The following is an 18,926-nucleotide window of genomic DNA, read 5'->3' as shown; positions in this document are numbered from 1 at the left end:
AACAATTTGAAGATGTCCTTGATGGTGCACCTCTCCCTTGACAAGCTCTCCCCCCCAAAAAGTGCTTTATGTGAATATTTTGGTATTTCATCTCCGGAAAGATGGCTATTTTAGACATTGTTTGTGGAGTGGTGGCTTTTTGTCCTTGAGTGTTCAATTGCCCTTCATATAAAATATGTGTCTGGGTCAAACGTGGACAGCATGCGCTCTTAGGCCATGTTGCCCGCTTGTGCTCAGAACCATTAAACTTGAAGAACAGGTGAAGGTAGACAGTCTCTCTCCTCTCTTTGACCTGGCTACCCTCACAGCTGCTCTGCAAATATACCCACACTTACAATATCCCTGAAGTGATTGTGAGAATTTCTTATTACAGTTTTTAAGAGGAAAGTTTATCATAAAAAAAAAATTATCATGAATGAAAGTGGATGGGGATGTCAATCTCCGAAAAATGACAAATCACAAACATAGGCTATGTTCAAACTGCAGGCTGAAACGACCCAATTCCGATTTTTTTGCCCCTATGCGACCTGTATATGATCTTTTCATGACAGTCTGAACGACACAGATCCGATCTTTTCAAATGCCACCCAGGCCACTTGGTATGTGGTCCAAATTAATATTTGGGGGGACAGCTCTATTCAGGCCATGTTTTGCTACTTCAGCAAACAACAAGTGATGTCGTTGACCGTTGAGTACTCTTCTGCGCATGCGGGTCACTTCTGGGTCATTTCACGTTCACGTTCAGACAGGAGATCACAAAAGGTCGCATTTAATTTGAAATGTGAACGGCCTTGGAACGGATTTTTTCAAAAAATCGGAATTGAGCATTAAGCCCCTGCAGTGTGAACAAGGCCATAGTCTATATTAGGGGTGGGTTATATGGGAGACACGATAGTGTTGTCACGATACCCAAATTACAACTTCGATACCTGACTAAAATATCTTGATACCAATACTGAATAAATACCATGGTAAAAAAAAACAGTAATTGAATAATATGACAGAACTTAAAATTCATTGTTGTATACATTTTTTTGTAAAAACACCATCAATCAGGTCTATTAGGCTGCCGTCTCATCCGAGGCACAGATCTAATATATTGGAAAATTACGAAACGGTATCAAAAAATGTGATATTATGAAAACTTAATTTAAAGCTATTTATTTATAATCTATTTTGTGATGTATATTATTCTCGTGAAATAAAAAGACTCAAAATTACTCTTAACTGCGCTGAAAGTTTCCTGAAACCACACGACAGCTTTGTGTGAGGAACAGACTGCCGTTATTTACTGAAAATCACCATTGCCTTTCATTATGTGGAATAAAACAGCTTATAACTTTCTTCCTTTATGTTCCATGGAAGAAAGATACATTGTTTTTTGGGTAACTATCTCTTTAAGGATCCTAAACAAACAAGTGAAAATTAATGGTTATAAATACATTTGATGTAGTCCATGGTTTTTTTTTTGGGGGGGGGGGGGGGGGGGGGCATGGGGTTGTGAGGAAACCCTGGATAAATGGACAAACAGTACAAAACAGTACAAACACAAAAAGGCAAACAGGAGGAATGTCTAAAAGCCTCTTTATTAAACAGACAGAAGTGAAGGTTAGACTTTACAGACATTTTGGACCTTGTAACATCGTAAAAACACTAAAAATATACATGTTTGTGTTCATAAACACTACTAAAACATTACACAACCTTCTATTTGTGATTATGAATATCTATATCTTCTGTGCGATTTTATATATATATATATATATATTAGTGCTGTTGATTAGAAAATTAACTAATTAATCACATCTTTCTGTAATTAATCACAATTAATCGCACCTATCATTAAAGTCATTTATATACACATGCACACACACACAAATGCTTAAAATACAGTAAAATAAAGCTGTTTTTTTTTCTTTCTGTTATGTTTAGGTTTAGATAGCGAAGTGAACGTGTGTACAGAAATAGCAGCTCCACCAATGACATGCAGGAATTGTTAGCAAACCTTGCACTATATCTTTTCATAAATAGTTTTAGTGGTGATGAAGTTCTGCTCTAATTCTTTCTGTGAGTACAGTGCAGTCTCACATATTTCATGCCGGTCATTGAGCCCTCATAAAAAGAACTGCAAGGTTCAACACATTTTGTCTCGTGTGTGTGGCCTAAAACGTTATTAGATTCGGCTCTGGATGGAGCCTTCCCCATTTGTCTTCCTCATTTGCCTCTGTAAGGTTTTATCATGCGGCGAAGACTTTTTAAAATTGGTTTTCGTGCAGCGCCTGATTTATTTAATGCAACTTTGCCGTCCGCATTGTTCTCCACATTCATATTGGAATGTGGCTATAGCCTTTACTCCTGTAAAATGAGGTTTCTACATTAGCAGAATAATGAGGATTTTTTTTCATTTTTTTTTATTAATGTTGCTCTTTAGTGATTAAGCACTGCATATGCATAGCGGTCTGGCAGCGGTCCAGCATTTTTTAAAGATATTACAGCAGAGGGGGAAAAAAAGCATGGAGTCATTTATATATATATTCAAAGTAATACATTGGTTTTCCTAAAAGAATAGGAGAAGCGATGTGATGTAGTCTTTATCACTATGGAGACATGTTGACATTTGTGTTATACGAATAATTAATAGGCTATCGGGAGTGACAGGCGGTTATGTGTAGGATAACAGTAAATAAGAGGTGCTGAGGCTGAGATTTTTCACAGCACACTTATTCAGTGTTACCTGGAGCTGAATTTAGCCGATTGAGTTCAGCATCCTCTAATGTGGTTTGTTTGTTCAGAAATATTGTTGCCATTGCATATGTCACAAGAGCTGTAAAGACCGAGGCGATACACACTGTAACAGGCTTGCGCTATTGTTAAAGTCCGTCTCTTCTCCAACAAATTGAGGTGTCTCTCGTCCTCAGTCCCGAGAAGCATTTCAAGAGTTGCTGATTCAGACTATAGCCTCTATTTTATTGATCATCCAGCCAGAATCTAGTCAGAAACTACAGTAGTCAACATTTGACGTGGATCCAAAAAGTGAATCAAAGTTGTCCTAGGACGAGAATGGGTATTGTTCAAAATTCATATAACTTTGATGAAAGGTTTTGATCCACTTCAAATGTTGACTACTATAGTTTGAAGAAACTCTAAATTGACTTACATCAATCTAAGTTTGGGTGTCGACTAGATTTGTTATGTCCAGCTTTTGAACTCCAGCTTAAACCAATCCTGGTGCTGGATTGCATCCTAAATAGGGGATGTTTGCAGTTCCGCTGCGGATTAGGCCACATGTTTTCCGAACCGGTCCTGGTGGAGGGGATGTATGACATATGTGGCTTAGTGCCACCACAGGCTCTGCTGTGAGCAGTGATAAGTTTAATCGCAGGAAGTTAGAGATGTCACTCGGTGCAGTAATGGATGAAAGTGTCTGTCAGCACATTCAAAGTCCTTGAGAGGTCCGTGTGTTGAGATTCACTTTGTATTTTGAATTGCAAGATTTTTTCAAACCTAGTAATTCTTTACTGTCTACTGCTTGCGTAAACAGCGGTCTATCCTAACTAAAATGGAACCTTGTAAGGAAACAGTCTACATAGGCAACATTTCCACAGCACATACATGCTAAACAATAATGTTACTCTAGTGATGTGACTCAGCTGATACCAAAAGACATCATTTCGGCTTTGTTGAGGCTACACACACACACACACACACACACACACACACACACACACACACACACACACACACACACACACACACACACACCAATATTTTGGATACATTTATGTAATAATTATTTAATTATTTGATTTTTTTCTTTTGCATGCTTTGCACTTATTTATTTATTTTTTACTTTATTTCATTAAATTATTAACTTATTATTATTATTACTTAATTTTGGTCTGTGGGAGATAGATAGATAAATAAATATTTAAATTCGACAAACCTTTTAAAATATCTTTTTTCACAGATTTTTTGAAATGTATTCAAAGATTGACTTATTCATGCAGGATGCATAAGATGCTGCCTTTTATTTTTCCAAAACATTCTTAAAAGCCAGCATAATTGTGCTGCAAAGCTTTAGGAACAGACTCCATGTTGAAAGTGTGCCTTAAAGCGTAGATATCTCGTAATGTTTTTGAACAGAGCTGTAGTGTTGCAGCGTAAAGGCAGAATGTTGGGTTATTTTTGAGAAGGATGGTAACACTAGTTAGTGTCATTGTCTCTCTCTCCCCACCTCTTTTTTTATGAGTGTGCATTGTTTAAGTGTTTTGTAGAGCTGCAGAGTTAGAGCTTAATTAGCACTGCCTTAATGAACATCATGAGAACGTCACAATGGCATTAACAGGCAGGATGGCCAGATCATAAAGGACTGCACTAAAAACGACCCCTAACTCTCTTTCTCTACGTCTATCGCTCAGAATAGATAAGACACTTTGCGTATTCTGAGTGTCTTCCTCTCTCATGTACTGTTGCAGAATTATTATGGGGTGTATCTCAGCTTTGCTAGCTTTAGCTATTGTTTAACCATCAGCAGCCTCAAAGTTCATGCAGCTAGTCTCTTTGTTGCATATCTTCAACCTTTTTTCAGGCCAAGGACATTTGGTTTGGCCTAATAACCTGTGTATATTGTCATATCAATGTATTTACATACTTAGTCATGATGTTTACATTGCAAATCCAGTAAAATAATAGACTTTAATAATAACTATCAATAAATTATTAATAGTTATGTACATTTATTTATTTATTAATTTAAAAAAAATCTGTATAATGTGCACTGATGAATCATACACAATGAGACCAGAGGCATTTATTAAGAAAAAGTAAATATGGTCCATTTTAATTTTAATTAAATGAATATATGATTCTCTGTATTGGACAGTTTAGATTCATCACTTTATGTCAAGCTGAACGCTTCATTTAACTCTTAATTAGGAGAGCAAATTGTCTGACATTTTCTGATTCAGGAGGGGGAATTGCTGCGCATGTTCTGAGACGGATCTGACAGGTGAATTCGGCCACTCGTCACTCTGGAATAAGACTGTTAATATTAGGATGGCTTTCACTAACACAAACCATTTCCCTCTGGGCTTAAGGCTGGAGCACGTCCCCGTCGGCCAGCGGACAAGCTGTCAGCGACTGACAGTCTATTCCCACAGCGAGAATGCTTGAAGAGGCCGATTGGCAGAAACTGTAACACAGGCAAGAAGACCCAACACTATTAGTTAAAGTTGAACTAAACAGAACTTAAAAGGTGATATCATGGCATTACTAGGGGTGTAACGAGACACTTATCTCACGAGACACGAGATTGGGTTCACGAGAACGAGATGAGATTTTTGCCCAATTTTCCAGAAATCCTCAATGACAAAATTCATGACTGGAAAAATAGTAGCCTATGCAGGAGCATTTTAAATGTTTTAACTAATAATATTCTAATGCATGTCATTTCAGGTCTACTTTATTAATATGAATTATCAAATGCATTGAAAGAAAACAATATGCAAGCACTGTAAAGGGTTTTTACTGACTGGCTTTTCTCCTGTATGATTTCACATGATTCTCTTCGGACCTTACTGTACATTTATGAGCTCCCAGAACTTCTGATTGAGGCTGTGTGTGACCTCCTAACTGAACTCCTTTACACAAATTTAACACAGAAATAAAAACAGTATACAAATCAAAAATAACAGTTTTGTCTTAGTCTTATTAAGTGCAAACAATAAGTGCAGTAAATCGGTTTATCAAACAATAAGTTTAAGTGCAAATAATCAAAGTACTGAAGCGCACAGACTCGTTATAATTGTTGTGAAATTGCTTTTTTATTTTGCACCGGCAGTTATAGGGTTAATGCGGTGAGTCCGCAAAGGCCGGGTAGTGAGAAACGAGACTGGTGCATTTGTGTACAGTTGTTCAAAATTATAAGTTCAGAAGCGTCCTTTGTCTGTTGTACTTCAGACATTACAGTACTCTCAATATTCAAAGTGCAAACAGAGACCATAGCCACAACTACACAGTCCAGAGATGGACTGTTGTATGGAGCCTAATTTGAGCGCATCAGGGAGCTTGTGTTTTACTTTCGCTTTCAAATTCGTGATCACGCGTACTCTGTGCAGCAGTGCTGAGCGCGCATTCTACAAGATAGGACATTTATCAGACGTTAAGACTGTTGCGCAACGAATTATCCACCATCTAGGGTGACCACCCGTCCCGCTTTGCGTTGTACCGCACAGCATTTTCACCCCTTGTCCCGCACGTCGCATATTGAGAAATGTCCCGCATTTTCATCAATCTGTTGGTTTTTGAATATCATATTAACGTGCATGCGTTCTTTTGCCTTTTTAAGAAAGCATTTTATTTAAATTCATGTTGGTTTATATTTTATTTGTTCATTATTTATTTTGTTGGATTTTAGCTGGACTTGGTCAGAACTGTTTCAAAAAATTATGCCTGCTGCCTTTGGGCTCAGTGATGTTGAATTTAAATGTCATGTAAAATAAAGACATGTTATCAGGGGCGTGTCTAGAAGGGGGGCACGGGGTGGCACTGGCCCCCCCTGGAATATGATTGCCCCCCCCCCCCCCAACATCATTGGGGTAGATTTACTGTCAACCTGACAATGCCCAACGCCATTGGATCAGAGCGCTGGCAATCACTGCTTGATTTGCGATTCGCAAAACGGAATCACAGGTCCGCGTTTTTCAAACAGTAGGAGAGAGAGACACATCGACACGTCACTGTTTATGGTATATACACACTCAATTACAGTATATATTTTGAAATATGTGTGACTGATCAAGCCAGTAATGTTAGATTAGCTAATGTAACTTCGGCAGACTGAATAGAGATGACTTGTCAGTGTTATTCCGCGGCAGCGCACACGACTACATAAATATAGATACATATTACTTTATCTTTTGTTTTAAAGACTAAAGGCACTATAATCTTTTTCCAAAAAAGCAGAGCTGTGGTAAACATTAAAATGTGAGAACTTTACATGCAACTCTAATTTATACTGAATGGGTTTTTGTTTATTTTTACACCGCAACAGGACATCCAAGGTTCCTTTAAGAAGAAACCATGTCCATCTCATGAAAGTGCGTATCTATACCACGAATGTTATTTCTCGTGCCATTTATACGCGAAAAAGGATTTTACCTTGCATATGCTACGCACTGAAAACCCCTTGGGTAGGTAGGATTAGGGGTGGGGAGTGCGTGCGTATTACACGCCATAAAGTGCGTATCATATGCACGCGAAAACTGCATAGCATATGCACGCAAAAACTATTTTTGGCGTATAAATGGCATGAGAAATAACATTCGTTGTGTAGATACGCACTTTCATGAGATTGGGCTCACCATGTCAGAGACAGATTTCATGCAGAGAACATTCATCGACACACATACACATTCAATGTTTGTGTTGAGAATAAAGCATGTTAAATGACTAATTAATAGGTGATGTTTTTTATTTATTAGAACAAAACTGTTTGGTCCAATCCATGTAAAATACAAACTGATTTTCAGGCTCTTGTTCAGTTCCACATTTAATACCATAGGGTATTACCATAATACCATAATATTTTCTAAACAAGTATTTATTTCCAGTTGAATTTTCTGATTTCCCATGGGCCCCCCCTGACTGGTTCTTGGTCCCCCCTTTGCCCCCCCATTTATAAAATCCTGGAATCACCCCTGCATGTTATGTTACATTGTTATGTAATGGTGTTTTCTGGAAGGGACAAAAGAAAAATTCATCAGCTGAAAGACAGAATACAAATGTTTTTATTACATTAGATAAACATTATATAACAGTTTCAGGTTATGTTTTAGTGTTGGTAACATGTCCCACATTGTCCCAGACAAACTTATAATCGTCCCACATTTGGTTTGTTTGGTGATGGTCACCATACCGCCGTCGTGAACGCGATCAGTGAACTGTGATTTTTGCTGCACTGATTGCGACGGCAACTCGTGCTGGATGAGCAGAGCAGACTTTTACATTAGTTCATAATGGTTTATATTTTTTATAAAACAGAAAAACGATAGTTGAAAATATTATATGCTTGTTTCATCCTCACGCTCCGTCATGGTGATATCGCGAGACAGCTTATCACCTGACGGGAAATCTCGTCACATTTTAGTCTCGTGAGATCTCGTGGAACGAGATCTTGTCACAACCCTAGGCATTACCATGGCAAATGTCCAAAAACCATGGTATGCTAATACCTAATAATTTTGTACCAGCCTTTACATTGGTTACTAAAGATTACTGTTTTATACTGTATGGCTCACCCAAAGGAACTGAGTCATTAGGTTGAATTTGTGTGGCTTTTATTTGATGATTTAGACCGCTCTGTGTTTGTTCTATGTGTTTGTTTATAAGATTAATGATGTGAAGTTTCAGTGATGTATTTAGTGGTAAAAAAAATTATCTCATTAGTTGCTCCACTGGTTTATAGATCTGAAGGAGAGAAGTGTGTGTGTGTGTGTGTGTGTGTGTGTGTGTGTGTGTGTGTGTGTGTGTGTGTGTGTGTGTGTGTGTGTGTGTGTGTGAGAGAGAGAGAGAGAGAGAGAGAGAGAGAGAGAAGAGAGAGAGAGAGAGAGAGAGAGAGAGAAGAGAGAGAGAGAGAGAGAGAGAGAGAGAGAGAGAGAGAGAGAGAGAGAGAGAACAAGCAGTGCACCATTACCTGGAAAGAACCCAGATGTAAGCATTCTTTTCCTGCTTCTGGTCTTGAGATCAGATTATTGTAAAGGCTTTAAAAGTCCTGGATAAGAGCAGACATGTACAATAGCTTTTTAGTTCATTTTCAAAATCAAACGGTAACGTCAGCCTGCTGAATACCTGCTTAAAGTGTGTAATTGTTAAGTATTTTCTCTGTGCAGGTTATATGCAGAAACATAAAGTATATAAGTGAACCATTCATAGGCAGAATTCTTTGAACAAATGTAGAAACTGTTACTTTGTGTTGCTATAAAAAAAAAGTGCATCGCATACTAGCACAAATGAGCAACATTGGCTCATCCGGTGATGTAAGTTGGAGAACTGACAATGTTTGTCCATCCAATGGGAAATGGGGAGAGTGAACATGTTTGAAAACTTATTTTTGCAGTTTCGTTCGGTGATGTTAGTCCCGCAGAAATTACACCCCTCACATTTAAGTAACTGTGAAATAATATTTTATAATCTAATAATCTAAGCTCATCATTTTGCCATTTTAATTAATTAATTTTAATGATTTCCTTTTTATTTTATTAATATTAATATTATTTTATTATTTTAAATGTTTTATTTATTTATTTTTACATTGTTTTTCAAAAATTTGCTCAATTAGGAGGCATCAAATGATTGTCCACAACAATTTAAATCAAAAGACTAGTATCCCTTATGATGTTCAAAGATCTTTTAATGGCCTTAGATGTATTCTGAGCAGGTACCTTGATCATTGCTCTGCAGTCAGAGCTCTGTATTTTGATTAATTACCCTGAAATTTGTAATGCATATGGATCATTAGTTCATCGCCAGGCAAAAAAAACCCAATATATTTTTCATGAGCTGGTATATAGACAGCATCTCTTCTATTCATTTTTTTTCACTTTGTCTCTCATACACAATAATATTTATATTTGATATGTTCTTCTATCACTTCATGCCCCTTTTTACGTTCTCCTACTGTCTGTATCTCTCCGGGAAGCTTTACAAGATGTGCAGGTTAAAATCTATGTATAATAGATGGAGCTCCCGGCAGCAGGTAACAGAAGACAGGGGGGGGGGTGGGGGGGGGGGGGTATGGATTTATGGAGTTATGGAGGTCATACTGTTGATACCCTGAGCAGGGTGGATATAAACATGAGCGGAGAGAGATGGGTAAGGATGACTTCTTGAGATGAGCGCTGGCCCACTTCTACAGTGCCTTGTTTAAGGGGTCTGCTTTTCTTTCTTTGTCTGTGTGTGTGGTAGTCACGAGGCAACCCGACATATGTTCCTCATCCTTGCCTTAAGTTTATCCACCCAGCCCATGGGGAAAGAGAGAGACAGATAGACACAGTGAGACAGGGCCGTTTTATCTGTAGCTGACCAGCGGTTGGATAATCCTACAACACACAATGAATGTTAGCAGAGCAGTTTTGACCAAATCAAACCCTGGGTATCTCCAAGCAAACCCTTTTCTTTTTAATTCGTCACAAACGCCAATTTTAACACTGAGACGCAGACAGCACAAAGCTTTAACGCCTGCAACGTAGACTTCAAAAAAATACCATTGCTGCATCTGACGCAACTGTAAAATGAAAAGCAACAAAGCATTAGAAAAAAATATGGTGATATGTAAGGGTTTCTCTATACTATATGCACTTTTGGCCGTGTGAATAAACCCTCTAACAGCACAACACTTTTCACACTCTTACCATCACATCACAAGAATAAATTACATTTGAAAATATATTAAAATAGGAAACTGTTTTTTTTTTTTCATTAAATAAATTCAGACTTTGTAAGCTTAAGACCTTACCGACCCCAAAACTTCAAACAGTAGTGTATTTATATCTATAAAATTAAAGATTTGTAGTTATTTTTAGTTTTTGTTGTTGTTTTTGTTTTTTTGTATTTCGACCGCATTTATAATGTTCAATGTGATGCAAATGAGGGTGGTGAAAATGATCCTGATTTACAGTTTTTTAATTTTTGAAGAATGTATATTTCATATACTGAACATATACTTGTCACTCATTTATGTTAATGTTAACATTCCACAAAAACGTAATAATAATTTTTAAAAAATTATAATGAATTTTGAAAATCCGGATCTGGGACAAAAATAAAACACTAAAACCTTTTCAAATTGTGATTTTCATATAAAGAAAGTAAGTTAGTTTTGATAAAACAAAAAATAATAATTCCTGGGAAATGAAAGTGCATAAAGTTAAAGAACCACTTATAAATCGTCTATATTCATTCTATTTAGATTTCTATGTAGCACAGTCACATTCTTTTATTGAATCATGTACTGTATATTGCATTGCATTTCTTCAAGACCAGGCTGCAACTGCTATAATGATCAAGCAGCCGTCAGACCGTTTCCTCTGCGATCCTGATTATCCGCCTGTTGCCATTTAGTGACGTTTAGAGCTGTAATCAAAGAGATAACACATTTAGCCTGTCTATTCTGGGATTTCCCATCATCCCCCTTTGTCTGATTTGGCAGCATGGAGCCCAGGACATGGTTAATTGCTGTTTTTGCGCTTTTTAACATTTTCCTTTCACGCTCAACATCCTGTAACTCGTGTTTAAGCCTGCTGTGGCGTTCCCAGTGTGGTGAATTTAAGTTTGGCTCGTGTCTGAGCCTGATACCCATCTCTGCGTATGAATGTGTGTGCCAGCGCTCTTCGCGTTTATGTGTTTGTCGGCTCCATTATTGATTGGCTGTAATCTGGTGGTGGCCACTCACTGGAGTGATGTTCCCCTAGGCTTTAATTATATCCCCACGTGATTTGCATCTCAGCTCTGCCCGTTGCTAATCTCATCTCATCTACCTCCCCTCGGCCGCCCCATCAACCCCAGTACACCCCCCCCCCCCCCCCCTGATTTATTGAGTTTTTGTCACTCTGTGTGCATTTTTTTTTCTCCGTGCACTTTTTTTTCTCACTAACACACCCTGAAAAAAAAAGTAGGCTACAACTAAGCCTCGGTTAGCCTAGCCTACCGTAGCACAGGCCACCGCCAGAAATCTCCATCTCAGACATTCTACTCACATACGCTGTCCCCTGATGGAAGGAGATACTCATCCAAGGATGAACAGACTTCTGGGACCGCTGCTGTCTATCCGAGCAGCACAGTGATTTGTTCGGGAGTTAACACGCCTATCTGAGCCTGGAGTACTAACCGTCCTCTACACACCCAAAGCCGCTGGATTTGGCTTCTGAAATTTGACCGACTTTTGGCTTTTCTAAAGAATCAATAGATTTGTTTGTTTATTAGCCACCAGCACTGAAAAGTCCATTTTATTGTGGCTTGGCTCCACCGGGCTGCGGATATGTACATTGTATCAGTGTTAGGGTGACCTTGTTGCGAAGCTGTCCATTGATTTGACAGAGGTTTTTGTGGAAGTTTTCACATTGTCCAGCTTTGCTGGGCGAACTGCCATCCGCCATGAGCTACATGCCGGTGAATAATGGCCTTTTTCGGGAGAAGTTCCACCGAGGAAGCGCGCCCAACCTTCTCGCCCCTCCTCGAGTTGAATCCTTACGACCGCTTCACAAACGGCTCAGCATGGAGGCCCTGAAGAGCAAGGCTCCTGATCTGGGGCCCATTATGTGGCCGTCTCTCGTCACCATCTGTAAATGGAAGCAAAGTTTGGCTGAGAGACTTCTAAAGAGACACAGAAGGAGTTGCAGTCAGGTTAGCAGCTATTTATTCGGTTTAACCATCAAGTCTATAACAAGTAAACCAGCATGTTATCCCATAACAGAAGCTTGTAGATGGTGTATCTCAGACAATAGCCAGACTGTTATTTAAAACCAAACCACTTAAGAGGAATAATTGTTCACAATTTTCCGTAGGTCCTTTAAACCGCATTCTCGCTTTAGTTAGATAATACCATTTTAAGCTCTCTCACTCACTTTCTCTGGTGGATTAAGCCTCCCTCCCAATTTTATTGAACCATTGAACTGGTTTTATAATTTCTGAAGTTGATTGCCCAGGCCTGGCTCTCGACCAGAAGCGTTCCGTGCATTAGCCTTTGAAACATCAGTCACAGACGCTGCCAGCACTCAGAAACATAGTCCAGTGGAAAAGAGACTAATGAAACTAATCAATGTAAGAGCTGTCTTCTGTCTTTAAAAGGACGCCAGGGGTGTTAAAACAATTTGAGGTTGGATGTGCAGCCTGGAGCCAGTGTTATGCAGAATAGACACGTTGAGAGGTTTATGTATTTTAGGCTGGATATGCAAGCATCAATCTTACCACTCTCGCAAATTGGTGTGCTATTATTTTTCAAAGACAATAAAATTGGCAAAAAAACTACAACATTTCCCACAGAGGAAAGGACCTAGCTATATCTAGATACCAGAATATAATAGAGACTTGGGCCATTAAGTAACATCCTAGCAACTACATAGCAACACGCTAAGAACCTCTTATTTTTGCAACTGTATTGCAACAGCTGTGGCGGTGAGTATACCGCACAAGCAAAGACCTGCATTTTCTTTAGAAAACAAAGATTTGTAGATATAGCTGAAGTGTAGTTAAGGTACAAATTGACAAGATGTAAAGGATATGAGGACATTAAGGCCCTGAGGAAAAGGAACAAGCCATTGAGGGTTGACACAGTCTCTAAGGAGCTGAAACTATCTTTTAGTGAAAACTAATGGTGATTATTATGGCGTTGGTGGTGCTTAATGCAGTGGCCATAGGCTAGGTTCAGGGAATCTCTTCTTGGATCCAGCAAAAAGCTCTAAAGCTCTTTCCCCAAAGTAAGTGTTGGCACTGCTTCTCTATCCTCTATCTGCAAAGCTAACCTCTCTGCCCCTTATATTCAATTATAGTCACTCCTCTGTTTAACTTTCCTTTTTTTAAGATCACCCTCTGCTCCTGGGTTCCATGCACTCCTCCAAAATCCAATTAGCAAAACCCAGGAGGAAGTCCTCATAACTTCCAGGACTTCTTATTCCATAATTCAGTGAAGTGGTGCGGTTGGTAAGTCTGAGGCCAGGTCATTGGTTTAAGCACAGATGGTTATTTTAGCAGCCTTTAGCTCTCCTTTAAGCTGGTACACCAAAAGCTCTGTTCAGATGATCTTTATAATCATTTGGGTAACACTTTACAACAAGGTTTCATTAGTTAACATTAGTTAATGTATAATCGTGCATTTGTTTATTCATGTTAGTTCACTGTGCATTGACTTATGTTAACAAACACAACTTTTGATTCTAATACTGTATTAGCAAATGTTGTAATTTAGATGAATAAATGCTGTAGAAGTCTTGTTCATTCTTAACCCATGTTAACTAAAGTAGTTAACTAATGAAACCTTATTGTTAGGTTTTACCGTTATTTAATTTCCACTGAAGTTTTGTCCAAAAATGTACTGTTTAACTGATTATTTTTGCATGCTGTGTATACAGTACATTGAGCACCTCCTGAGCTCCTAGTTATTAGCATGTGTTAAACACAGACCAAAGTTAGTCACTTCAGTTGATGACTGTCAGACTCTGTCGAACTTTACGATAACTGCTGAGCTAAGTTGAAACCAGTAAAGTAAACTCGCACACTCTCTGTAGCTCCCATTGCCTTTAATGGGCACGAACTGATGTGCTCCACGAGCAAATGACTGAACCATCATTCCTCACTCTGTTCTCTGACAGAGAGGCTGTACAACAGTTTTATTTGCGGATCCTGACACATTACTTTTCCCAGTGAGTAAAAATCGTTCACTTTTCACCTGCAGTTGACACTCAGAAAAAAGCTTTCAGCAGAGCTACAGTACCTACTCGATCCTTCATACGGCAGCGGACAATGGATTTTTATTTTACAAAATGTGTGTTAAATCACTGTGTGTATTGCTTTTAAAGTGCCAGAAACAATCTAAGGACCGAGACTGATTTTGTAGCCCCACCTTGTGGTGGTAAATGTGAACTACAACAACAGCACACAAGGGACAACCAGAAACCATGAACATTGTTTTGCCTTGGCCCATGGGATATTTAGTTTAGTTTAGTTTAGTTTAGCTTGCCATGTCTTCACAAACTGAGATTGTTTATGCTTGTTTTTTTGTTTGTTTTTTTTGTCAGATTAACACCATACCATCCTGCTATGGTAATAAAATAAATGAATGCACTTTTATGATAGAGAAATGTTCTCAGGTGTCCGGTAACGCTATTTCAGTGGTCATTTACATTAATACGTTTTACTTTTTCCCCCAACAAGCCTATTAAGGACGAACTGAGGTCCAACATGTGCGTGTCAGACTGTGTATAGACTTTCTCAGCATATGGTCATTCTCTTTTTGAGGTAAAGGAGAGATGAGCTCTGGACCATAATGGCTTTCACTGAAGCAATAAATGACCTGTCACACATTGACAGGACCAATCAGCTGCTTAAACTAAACTGCAAAGTGGGTTTGACTTTTGTGTGGGGATCTTGCTGGTTCTGAAGAGTGGGAGTTCTTGACACGTCATAAGTGTGTGTGTGTATTTACAGTTTTGGAACAGCACGAAGAAACGGAGGGTTGATTACTGAGAGCAGTGTTCGAGAGAGAAGAGCGTCTCTCGGTTCCTGTGAGAGTTCAGATTCGTGTAGCCCGAGTACTTCACTTCTATTAAGAGCTGCAAGAGAGATGGGGCTTTTAATTAGAACCCTGATCCCAGACACTCCCAGCGCCTGAAGTGTGAATTATAGAGCAAGATATTTCATCATCCATTGTGCCTTCTAGAACAGCTCCAGCTCCCTGAATTCATGTGTCCAAAATGAACACCAAGTGCCAAATGCAAGTCAAAATTGGCTTTGGTGAGTAAATGCTAAAATGGGAATACTTGCCATTTGGATTTTATCTTTTTTTACAATAAGAACTGTAACATTAAGCGTTTTGAATTGATTTGTCAGAACGATAGTCTAAACCTCGCTGATGTAAGTGACATGCGGCATTCAAATCCAAGACATTCAAATGTCAACTAAATAAAACATTTTTTGTGATTTGTGCATCATCTAATGACTTTTACTTGGACACAGACGCAAAAACGTATTTGAAAGCTTTTTTTCAGGTTTGTTAGAAATATGAAGGTAGAAAAACAGCAAAATATTCATGCTATCATAGCCTAAATAAATATCATTTAAAATACAAATATTTTATTATTATATTCATTTTAAATATGTGTGTTAATACTAAATTATTAATATATTATAATTATGAAATAAAATAAATTGTAAAATATAATTAATATTTTTGTCAACATATAATTATCTAATAGTAAATAGTATATAAAGTGTGTTTTACATACAATATAAATAAATCTAATTTATTAGTATTTAGTCAACTACATCAGTCTTTTTGGACCCTTTTGCTAATTGTATCTGCCGTTATGTGAGTGAGCAGTGTAGTGTGTGGGGAAAGGCTTCCACATACAGTAGGTGTCATGTTCTCTCACCCTTGTGAGTAAAGCTGCTTGAGTGGGCACTGTGACGTGTGTGAATGTCAGGGCTGACCACCTGTCATTTGATGGTCTGTCTGGTGAAAGGTGGGAAAATTCATTTGATAGCATCTTATGACATTTTCAACAGTATTATACAAAGGATTATCTCGATGACATGGTATCACAGCTTGCCGGCACCCATGACCAGCATTTGTCATTGACACATGACACACACACACTCACTCACACAGACACACACAGGCATCCTGAGGCTGTCATGATTTCAAGCATTAACAGTGAAAAGTGGTGTTTGTCATCATGTTAAAAGTGTGGTAGAAAACGCACAACGCTTTCATTTGGGAATTGGAAATGGCTGACATTTTCCCACTGGATGCTTTAGCTACTGTTTAACTGACTTGGCTCACACATTTCAAATATACATTATTCGTGCATTATAATTCTGTCCTACCATTTTCATGACAACTGTAAAAATTACAATTGGCTATGTTAGGAATGGAATGATAGTTTAATTTTTACTGCGTACAGAGATTATACATGATACTGCCTTATATTTACAATTTTTGTTAATGTCTTTATACAGTTGCAAGTTGCATTGTTGTAATCATATTCCATGTCAATGGCATCCAGTTATCATCTCAGAAATTAATTACTATTTTTCTAAAATCTTTAGTGTTCTCAAAAAGAAAGTCATATGAATTTGGAGTTCATATATGATATCCTAGCTCAGCTAAAAAATAATTTACAACCTATATGTCTTTCTTTCCGAGAATACTAAAGATTTTTGAAGCACATCCTGACCACAAAAATGACAGACATTTTTGATGGTATTGCTTTATTACCATCAAAAAATAAACTCATAACAAATCGCATCAGGGTGAGTTTGGGCGGCATTTCCTTTCTTGTTTTTTGTCAAAGCACCTCATTACATCCACATTCTGTTCAAACCCATTAGCAGAGCTTGATGCTGTTCGTGTGCCCTGCAGGTGGGATGTAAAATGTCACAAGAATTTAATTGGAATGTGGGCGGAGTGAAACCTGCTTAATTGTAGGTTCAGATAAATTGAATGTTCCACAGAGATTGTTAATTATGCGAAATACTGTATGATTAACTGGCATTTAGACACTTAGAATGCATACACAACCACACAATCTGAACTAATCGCTAAAGCCTTCATCATCAACCTTCAGTATGTTTTATTAATTTTATTCTAAGCTGACTGCCAGCTGGGAGACACTATGTGAGGGAGGATTACTAAATCAGAATTTACAACCACACAGCTAAATAGTGAATCCTAAACAAATATTTAGCACTGGTAATGCCTCTGTGAAGATAAACTGGCTGATATTTTTACTGAGCTGTACAGTGTGCTAGTGGCCAGTAGGTGGGGATAATGTACACTGGTTGAGCGGACAGACAGTGCAGCACACTGGGATTGATTCTGATGTAGCTGGATGGTTTAACTTAAGCAGTTAAGCATCAGTTGCTGAGCATAAAGCCCCTTGTTTTGATTAAATGTGACTAGGTTGGTTATAAATAGAAATCTTATTGAATTAATGAGGCTCAGTGATCCACAGGCTACAGGCTGTAGCTCCGCTGTTCCTTGCAGTTTTGTGTTTCTGCTGCTGAATTATGGATTTCAAAATATCCTTTACTTTTGTTTATCACACCCTTAAAATGCAAATAACGGCCAATCTGCTGCATTAATTATCCTCTCGTTTGAAATGCCTACTACACAGATTGCATATACGTTTATTAATTTATTTTGTGTAAATTATTTAAAATGCAGTTTTTGCCACTGAAGTTGTTGCTAACAGCTTTTTAGTCTTATATATATATATATATATATATAAAGATTTATTAATATATTATTATTATTGTTATATATATATATATATATATAGTTAGAATCAGTTAAAATCTTTTTAATTCAGTTTAGTTAATTAATCCATATTTTACTGCATACTCTGTTAGGTAATATTCATTTGTGAAGTCTGCACCAGTCCAGGGCAGGCTCAGAAAAACTCTGCATTGCGGGAACAAAGGTGATGCTTGAGGGCCCTTCTGAGACTAAAGTGACAAATGAGACACACTACGGTCTTGTCGACTTCACTGATCTAAAAGCAAAGGCCACAGGACCACAACTCCACATGAAGTGTGCATTTGAGACAGGGCCATTAAAGTTTGCTGCATCGCTTGGCAACCTGGAAAAGCAGGTTAATTAGGTTAATTAACTGTATTATTATCTGGTTATTAAAATATGTAACTATTTATTGAAAATTGGGTTTGTTGTATCATATTTGCCATTGCCGCTGCTTTATTAAAAGCATTAAACCACTGTGTTACAGTGATTTTTTTTCAAATGCTAAGGAGGATTTAGAACACTTATTAGTTCAATTTGTACTGTTTATACATTTCTGTCTTCCTTCTGGCTATGTGGCTTATGTCTCTGGAATAGCTGCGAGCTTTTCGTTTGCTTTGAGCTTGCTGCAAGAGATCATTTGAATGATTTTATCATGTTGAAAAAGTGCAGCTGTCAGTAAGACATCCGTCTGTCTGATTGGGGTTTGGGGTCCCCAGCTGTTCAGGGTTTGATTGCTTCTGCCTTGAGCAGAGATGCTGTCAAGACACACCGCCAGTCAAATCATCAATTGACAAAGAGCTTCCTCACATACACACAAACGCACTCGTCTACCTCTCTTTCTTCTCTTATTCCCTCTTGTGCTCTTTCTCGACGTCTTCCTAACTAAAACATACCTAGTGTCTACAAGTAGCCAGCT

The 18,926-nt window shown here is 38.1% G+C and overlaps 1 protein-coding gene across 46 annotated transcripts in view; it reads left to right on the top strand.

The window, feature by feature from the left end:
• Positions 1 to 18,926, top strand: part of dlg2 (discs, large homolog 2 (Drosophila)) — a 305,321-nt gene that overhangs the window by 185,895 nt on the left and 100,500 nt on the right. The gene's annotated exons all lie outside the window — the stretch shown is intronic.

Source organism: Siphateles boraxobius, unplaced genomic scaffold (genome assembly GCF_051911475.1).
Source record: "Siphateles boraxobius isolate OS27281-9 unplaced genomic scaffold, OSU_SipBor_1 25, whole genome shotgun sequence".
NCBI lineage: Eukaryota > Metazoa > Chordata > Actinopteri > Cypriniformes > Leuciscidae > Siphateles > Siphateles boraxobius.
Note: the sequence above shows the minus strand (reverse complement) of the source record. Positions and strands in the feature narration are given on the sequence as shown.